The 8,577-nt window shown below is 38.9% G+C and overlaps 1 pseudogene; it reads left to right on the top strand.

Moving 5' to 3' along the window:
• Positions 1-313: 313 nt before the first annotated feature.
• Positions 314-2,505, top strand: LOC119533311 (annotated as a pseudogene).
• The last annotated feature ends 6,072 nt before the right edge of the window (positions 2,506-8,577 follow it).

The following is an 8,577-nucleotide window of genomic DNA, read 5'->3' as shown; positions in this document are numbered from 1 at the left end:
CATGGTGCAGCAACCAAGAACAGCGGGAGGAAGAGGCTGGTAAATTCTGGCTACAAGCAAGCATAAGCCAAGAGAAAGAAGCAGGCTCTGTGGTACCATACTGTACAGGCAGCCGTGCACCGAGGCTGAGGCTGGACACAGCTCTGGCTGCCCTGGTCGTTGCTTGATTCACCCACAGGGATGAGAGCTGCCTGATTGCTGCTGCTTTGGGACACCTGAAAAAGGATGTGGATGGCTTCTAGAAGATATTGATTTGCTCCCTGGGAAATATTGTTTTACTGGGTTTCCTGTCACATTGTACCCCCTGTCGACCATGAACCAGCCAGACCCTGCCAATGACCTGGACCCCCGCCCTGAGCCCCTGTGTGTGGTCTGCAGTCAAGCCCACTCCCCTGAGGAAAACCACGTCTACATCTACACGGAGGAGGTGGACGATGACTTCACATGCCACATCTGCCTGCTAGCTTTGCTGGACCCTCTCGACACTCCCTGAGGACACATCTACTGCACACTCTGCCTCACCAGCTTCCTGGTGGAGAAGGACTTCTGCCCTGTGGACCGCAAGCCTCTAAGTGCTGCAGCACTGCAAGAAGTCCAGCATCCTGGTCAACAAGCTCCTCAACAAGCTCATGGTGACCCACTCTTTCATGGACTTCTGCTTGGAGGTGTTATAGCACTGTGATCTTGAGCATCACTTGCAGACAAGCTGTAAAGGCACTTCCTGCTACGGCCTGACAGGAGAGGAAGAGGTGCTCGCAAGACAGCTATCCTGAGGGCTGTGGGAGCCTTACAGCAATGACACTCTCCCCAGAGGTTTCCGTAGCCGCCACCATCTCCCTGATGATGGAGGAGCCAGTCCTAGACAACCCTGCCTACGTGCCCATGATGGAGGACGACCAGCCGGCAAACAGCCCATTGGCCCCTGGCCACAGTCACTGAACTAGGACACAGCCCTTTGGGCGATCCACTATCAGAAGCAGGTCTTTTAAAAAAAATAAATTGAGCTTTGAGTGTTCTTTGAAGGACAAAGAGTGGAAGTGCAGTTGCCAACCAGGCAGACCAGGGAAGGGAAAATTCTGAAAACACCATTGACGCTGAAGTCTTTCCAAGGTTGTACCACCTGATTCCAGATGGTGAAATTACCAGCATCAAGATCAATCGAGTGGATCCCAATGAAAACCTTTCCATTAGGCTTGTGGGAGGCAGCGAAACGCTCTGGTCCATATCATTATCCAACACATTTACGGGGATGGGGTGATCGCCAGAGATGGCTGGCTACTGCCAGGAGACATCATTCTAAAGGTCAATGGCAGGGACATCAGCAATATACCCCACAACTATGCCCTACGCCTTCTGTGGCAGCCCTGCCAGGTGCTGCGGCTGATGGTGCTCAGGGAGCAGAAGTTCCAGAGCAGGAGCAGTGGTCTGGCACTGGACATCTATGGCCTCCAGGATGACAGCTTCCGTGTGGTTCTCAACAAAAGCAGCCCCGAGGAGCAGCTTGGAATAAAACTGGTGCACAAGACAGATGAGTCTGGGGTGATCATTTTCAACGTGCTGGGTGGTAGAGTGGCAGATCGACATGGTCAGCTGGAGGAGAATGATCGTGTATTAGCCATCAACAGACATGACCTTCGATACAGCAGCCCAGAGAGTGCAGCTCATCTGATTCAGGCCAGCGAAGGGCGTGTTCACCTTGTCGTGTCCTGCCAAGTTTGACAGCAGAGTCCTGACACCTTTCCGGAAACGTGTTGGAACAGCAATAGCAGCCAGTCCCCAGGCCCTGGGGAGAGAAGCAACAAGCCCCTTCATCCTGTGGTCACTTTGTCTTGAGAAGGTGGTAAGTGTCCGAAAAGACCCCAGCGAATCCCTCAGCATGACAGTTGCCAGGGGTGCATCGCATATGGAATGGGATTTGCCAATCTGTGTCATCAGCGTTGAGCCTGGAGGAGTCATAAGCAGAGATGGAAGAATAAAAACAGGTGACATTTTGTTGAACATGAATGGCATTGAATTAACAGAGGTAAGCTGGAGTGAGGCAGTTGCATTATTGGAAAGCACATCCTTGTCTGTGGTACTCAAAGCTTTGGAAGTCAGAGAACATGAGCCCCAGGAAGACTGCAGCAGCCCAGCAGCCCTGGGCTCCAATCACAACATGGCCCCACCCGGCGACTGGCCCCCTCAAGGGTCATGTGGCTGGAATTACCAGGTTATCTGTATGACTGTAAAGATGTTATACTACGGAGAAACACAGCTGGAAGTCTGGGCTTCTGCATTGTAGGAGGTTATGAAGGATACAATGGAAACAAACCATTTTTAATCAAATCCATTGTTGAAGGAACACCAGCATACAATGATGGAAGAATTCGATGTGGTGATATTCTTCTTGCTGTCAATGGTAGAAGTATATCAGGAATGATACATGGTTGCTTGGCAAAGATGCTGAAAGAACTTAAGGGAAGAATTACTCTCATGGTTGCTTCTTGGCCTGGCACTTTTTTATAGAATCAGTGATGAGGTCATAGAAAAACAGAAAATCACAAATAGGCTAATTAAGTTGAAATAATAAATTTATCTTACCAATTTTTGTATTTAAAGGATACATTATAAAAAATGTAAAATTCAATGTCAGGTAAAGTATGATTTCATGAAAGCCAATGATACCTTCAGAAAATCTAACCCAAAATATGAAAACTAATAGTTTTTATTTAGTATGGAAGATTTCTCATTACTTCACAGCTTTAAGTTTATATTTTTCTATTCAATAAAAAGCCCTTAAATAGTTAAAAAACAAAAACAAACAAAACAAAACAAAACAAAAATTCTTTCAAAAAAATTGAAGAGGAGGAAACACTCCCTAACTCATTCTATGAGGCCAACATCATCCTCTTACCAAAACCAGATAAAGATACCACAAGAAAAGGAAACTACAGACCAATACCTCTTATGAATATTGACACAAAAATCCTTAACAAAATATTAGCAAACCAAATCCAACAGCATATTAAAAGAATCATACACTGTTCTAGTTTGCTAATTCTGCCAAGAAGCAAAACACCAGAAATGGATTGGCTTTTGTAAAGGGGGTTTATTTGGTTACACAGTTACAGTCTTAAGGCCATGGAGTGTCCAAGGTAAGTCATCAACAATCGGGTGCCTTCACTGGAGGGTGGCCAATGGTGTCCGGAAAACCTCTGTTAACTGGGAAGGTACGTGGCTGGCATCTGCTCTGGAGTTCTGGTTTCAAAATGGCTTTCTCCCAGGATGTTCCTCTCTGGGCTTCAGCTTCTCTCCAAAATGTCACTTTCAGTTGCTTTTGGGGCGTTTGTCCTCTCTTAGCTTCTCTGGAGCAAAAGTGCTTTCAAAGGCCATCTTCAAAATGTCTCTGTAAACTGTAGCTCCTGTCTCAGCTCCTGTGCGTTCTTCAAAGTGTCCCTCTTGGCTGTTCTTCAAAGTGTCCCTCTTGGCTGTAGCCAGCTCTCTCCTTCTGTCTGAGCTTATATAGTGCTCCAGTAAACTAATCAAGGCCCATGCTGAATGGGTGGGGCCACACCTCCATGGAATTTATCCAATCAGAGTTATCATCACCCACAGTTGGGTAGGGCACATTTCCATGGAAACAACTGTATTCAAACATTCCAACTTAATCTCCACTAGTATGTCTGCCCCACAAAATTGCATCAAAGAATATGGCTTTTTGGGGGACATAATGCATTCAAACCGGCACATACACCATGGCCAAGTCAAATTTATCACTAGTATGCAATGTTCTTTCAAATAAGAAAATCAATTAATGTAAAATACCACATTAAGAGAATGAAGGGAAAAAAACCACAATCATTTTAATAGGTGCAGAAAAGGTATTTGACAAAATACAGCACCCTTTCTTGATAATAAAAAAAAAACCACTTGGAACACTAGGAATAGAAGGAAACTTACTCAATATGATAAAGGACATATATGAAAAGCCCACAGCTAACATCCTACTTAATGGTGAAAGACTGAAAGCTTTCCCTCTAAGATCAGGAACAAAGCAAGGATGCCCACCATCACCACTGTTATTCAATATTATACTGGAAGTTCTTTCCAGAGCAATTAGGCAAGAAAAAGAAATAAAAGGCATCCAAATGGAAAGAAAGAAGTAAAATTTTCCATATTTGCAGATGATAGGATCCTATACACAGAAAACCCTGAAAAATCCACAACAAATTGAGCTAATAAACAAATTCAGTAGTGTACACTATCAACATTCAAAAATCAGTAGTGTTTCTATACATAAGCAATGAACAATCAGAAGAAGAAATCAAGAAAAAAGTTCCTTCACAATAGCAACTAAAAGAATCAACATCTAGGAATAAATATACCCAAAGATGTAAAGGACTTATACACAGAGAACTACAAAACATTGCTAAAACAAATTAAAGAAGACCTACATAAATGGAAGGATATTCTGTGTTCATGGATTAGAAGACTAAACATCATTAAGATCTCAATACTACCCAAAGCATTTTATAGATTCAACGCAATCCCAATCAAAATTCCAACAACCTTCTTTACAGAAATGGAAAAGCCAATCATCAAATTTAAATGGAAGGGTAAGGAGCCCCGAATAGCTAAAGCCATTTTGAAAAAAAAAAGAATGAAGTTGGAGGTCTCACACGTCTCAGTCTTAAAACTTATTACAAAGCCACAGGAATCAAAACAGCATGGTACGGGCACAAGGACAGACATATAGACCAATGAAACTGTATTGAGAGCTCAGAAATCAACCCTCACATTTATGTCCAAATGATTTCTGAAAAGGTGGCAAAGACTAGTCAAGTAGGAAAGGATAGTCTCTTCAACAAAAGTGCTGGGAAAACTGGATCTCCATTTGCCAAAAAAAAAAAAAAAAAGAAAAGATGGAATCTTACCTCATACCATATACAGAAATCAACTCAAACTGGATCAAAGACCTATATATAAGAGCTAGAACTATCAGACTACTAGAAGAAAATGTAAGGCAGCATCTTCAGGACCTTATGTGAGGCAATGGTTTCTTAGATTTTACACCCAAAGCACAAGCAACAAAATAAAAAATAGATAAACAAGACCTCATCAAAATAAAAAAAAAAAAAACTTTTGTTTCTACAGGATCTTTATCATGAAAATAAAAAGACAACCTACACAATGGGAGAAAATATTTGGAAACCACATATCTGATCAAGGATTAAAAAATCCCAATTTAAAAAATGGGTAAAAGGCTTGAACAGGCATCTCTTCAAAGAAGATATACAAATGGCCAGAAAGCACATGAAAAGATGTTCAGCATCATTAGCTATCAGGGAAATGCAAATCAAAAGCACAATGAGATATCATTTCACACCTGTTAGAATGGCTGCTATTTTACGAAATGGAAAATAAGTGTCAGAGAGAATGTGGAGAAATAGGAACACTCACTCATTGCTTATGGCAATATAAAATGGTTCAGCTGCTGTGGAAGACAGTTTGGCAGTTCCTCAGAAAGCTTAGAACTACCATATGACCCAGCAATGCCACTACTAGGTATATTCCCAAAAGAATTGAAAGCTAGGGCTTGAATAGGTATTTGCAGGCTGATGTTCAAAGCGACATTTTTCACAATTGCCAAAAGATGGAAGCAACCCAAGTGTCCATTAACTGATGCAGGGATAAATAAAATGTGGTACATACATGCAATGGAATATTATTTAGCCATAAAAAGGAATGAAGTCCTAACACATGCAACAATATGGATGAACCTTGAAGACATCATGTTGAGTGAAATAAGCCGGGTACAAAAAGACCAATATTATATGATCTCACTGATTTGAAACAATTAGAATAAACAAATTCAGAGTCAGAATCTAGAACATAGGTTACCAAGAGATGGGGTGGGGAGAAGAAATGAGAAGTCAAGGCTTAAAATGTACAGGGTTCCTATTTGGAATGATGGAAATGTTTAGTAATGGATGGTGGTGATGGTAGCACAACACTGTAAATGCAGTTAATAGCACTGAAATATATATCAGAATATGATTAAAAGGGGAAATGTTACATTGTGTATATATCATAATAGAATAAAAATTTTTTAAAAATCCATGGAACGACACTACACAAACAGTTAAACCCTAAGTTAAACCATGGACTTTAATTAACAGTACAATTATATAGATGTGCTATCATTAATTGTAACAAATGTTCCACCACTTGGTGTTGAGGTGGTATATGGGAATCCTGTATTTTATGCATGATTGTTCTGTAAACCCATAACTCTTCTAAGTAAGAGGAAAAAATCCAAAAGAGGTAAAAAAGGGTAGAAGACACACACACAAAAAGAAACAAAGAACAAGGACACTGAATAGAAAAGTTACAAATATGGTAGCTATTAATTAAACATATCAATAATCATTTTAAGTGTGAAGGGTATAAATACACCAATAAAAAGACAGAGACTATCAGAGTGGATAAAAAAGTAAGACCCAACTATATGTTGTCTACAAGAAAGCCACTTTAAAAATAAAGACATGGATAGATTAAAAGTAAAGGGATGGATCCTACTTTTACTAGTGTGTTTATATTGACCTTACTGCTTTAAATCTGAGTACCATATACTATGGTCATTGAACTTAATATTTTTTTGGTGTTAAAAACTTACTTTAGAGAATTATCCTAAGACTTTTAGAAAAATGGAACTGTTGTGGTAAAAACCAGGTTGGTTTCAAAAAAGCTTATTTGGACATCATTTGGCTATTAATACTTTTCTTTTAAAGCTGCAGTAATTTATATATTTGTATTGCTCTGCTTTGGAACCATATATATGTGTGTGTGTGTGTATATATACGATTGTCTACTATTCTTAATTTTATAAAAATAAAATAAATATTTGTTATCTGCTAGTTTTGGTGGATGTTTTTTGAGTACTTTCATTTTTTTAAATTGCTGCTCTGTATGAAGGGTTTTGTTATGCAGGCTTAAGAAGGCTATCTTAGATTTGTTATTTATCTAATAATTTTATCTCTTAATTTCTTATAAGACTCTCACTTTGAAACTATCTTTTGATACTTAAGTTCCCTCTGACCCAAGAGTCCAGAAGCAGGATATATGATTTCTGTGACTTATTGGATATCTATGCAATTTTAAAAATTGGGGTGTAATTTACATACAATAAATACACAGAATTTAAAAAAAAAGTAAAAGGATGGAAAAAGATACATCATGCTAACACTAATCAAAAGAAAGCTGGAATAGCCAGATTAATTTCAGACAAAGCAGATTTCCAAGCAAGGAAAACTATGAGAGAGAGAGGGACATTACGTAATGATGAGGAGGTCATTTCTCCAAGACACATAACAGTCGCTAATGTGTACATGTCTAACAACAGAGTAGCGAAAGAAGTGAGGCAAAAACTGATAGAACTGCAAGGAGAGATAGACAAATCCACTTTTATAGTTGGAGACTTCAATACCCTTTTGTTAGTGATTGACAGATGTATCAAGCAGACAATCAGTAAGGATATAGTTGAATGGAGCAGCATCATCAATCAACTTATCTGACTGACATTTATAGAATACTGCATCCAGTAACAGCAGCATTCTTCTCCAGCTCACAAGGAACATTCACCAGGATAGACCACATCCTAGCCATAAAACACACCTGAACAAATCTAAAAGGATGGAAATCATAGAAAATATGTTCTCAGACCACAGAAAGACAACTGGAAAAGCCCAAAATATTTGGAAATTAAACAACACACTTACAAGTAACACATGGGTCAAAGAAGTCTCAAGAGAATAAACATTTTTGAACTAAAGGAAAATGAAAATGCAACTTATTAAAATTTGTGGGATGCATCAAAAGCAGTTCTTTAGGGACATTTATATCATTAATTGAATATATTAGAAAAGAAGAAGGATCTAAAATCAGTCATCTATGCTCTCACCTTAGGAAACTAGAAAAAGAAGAGCAAACCAAATGCCAAGTGAGCAGAAGAAAAGAAATAGAAATTAGGGCAGAAATCCATTAAAGTGAAAACAAGAAAACAACAGAAAATCAAAAGAACCAAAAGCTACTTCTATGAAAAGATCAATAAAATTGACCAACCTCTAGTCTAGCTAACCAAGAAAAAAAAGACATTGATCCCATGTACATTAAAAGGATAATAAAGGAATATTATGAATAATTCTATGCCTACAAATTTGATAACTGAGATGAAATGGGCAAATCCCTTGAAAAACAGAATTTACCAAACAAGGAGAAATAGACAATCTGAATAGGCCTATATCTTTTAAAGAAATTGAATCAACAATTACTCAAAAACAAAAAGGAACAGGCCAGATGGTTTCAATGGTGAATTCCACCAAAAGTTTAAAGAACAAATAATACCAATTCTCTATAGTCTCTTCCAGAAAAAAGAAGTAGAAGATCACTTCGTAACTTATTTTATATGGCCAGTATTACCCTAAACCCAAAATCAGAGAAAACATTACAAGAAAGGACAATTACATAGCAATATGTCTCATGAACATAGATGCAAAAATCCTCAACATTAACAAATCAAATCCAACTATGTATAAAATG

This window comes from Choloepus didactylus, chromosome 4 (assembly GCF_015220235.1).
Source record: "Choloepus didactylus isolate mChoDid1 chromosome 4, mChoDid1.pri, whole genome shotgun sequence".
NCBI classification, from domain to species: domain Eukaryota; kingdom Metazoa; phylum Chordata; class Mammalia; order Pilosa; family Megalonychidae; genus Choloepus; species Choloepus didactylus.
This window is presented reverse-complemented; position numbering and strand designations above follow the sequence as displayed.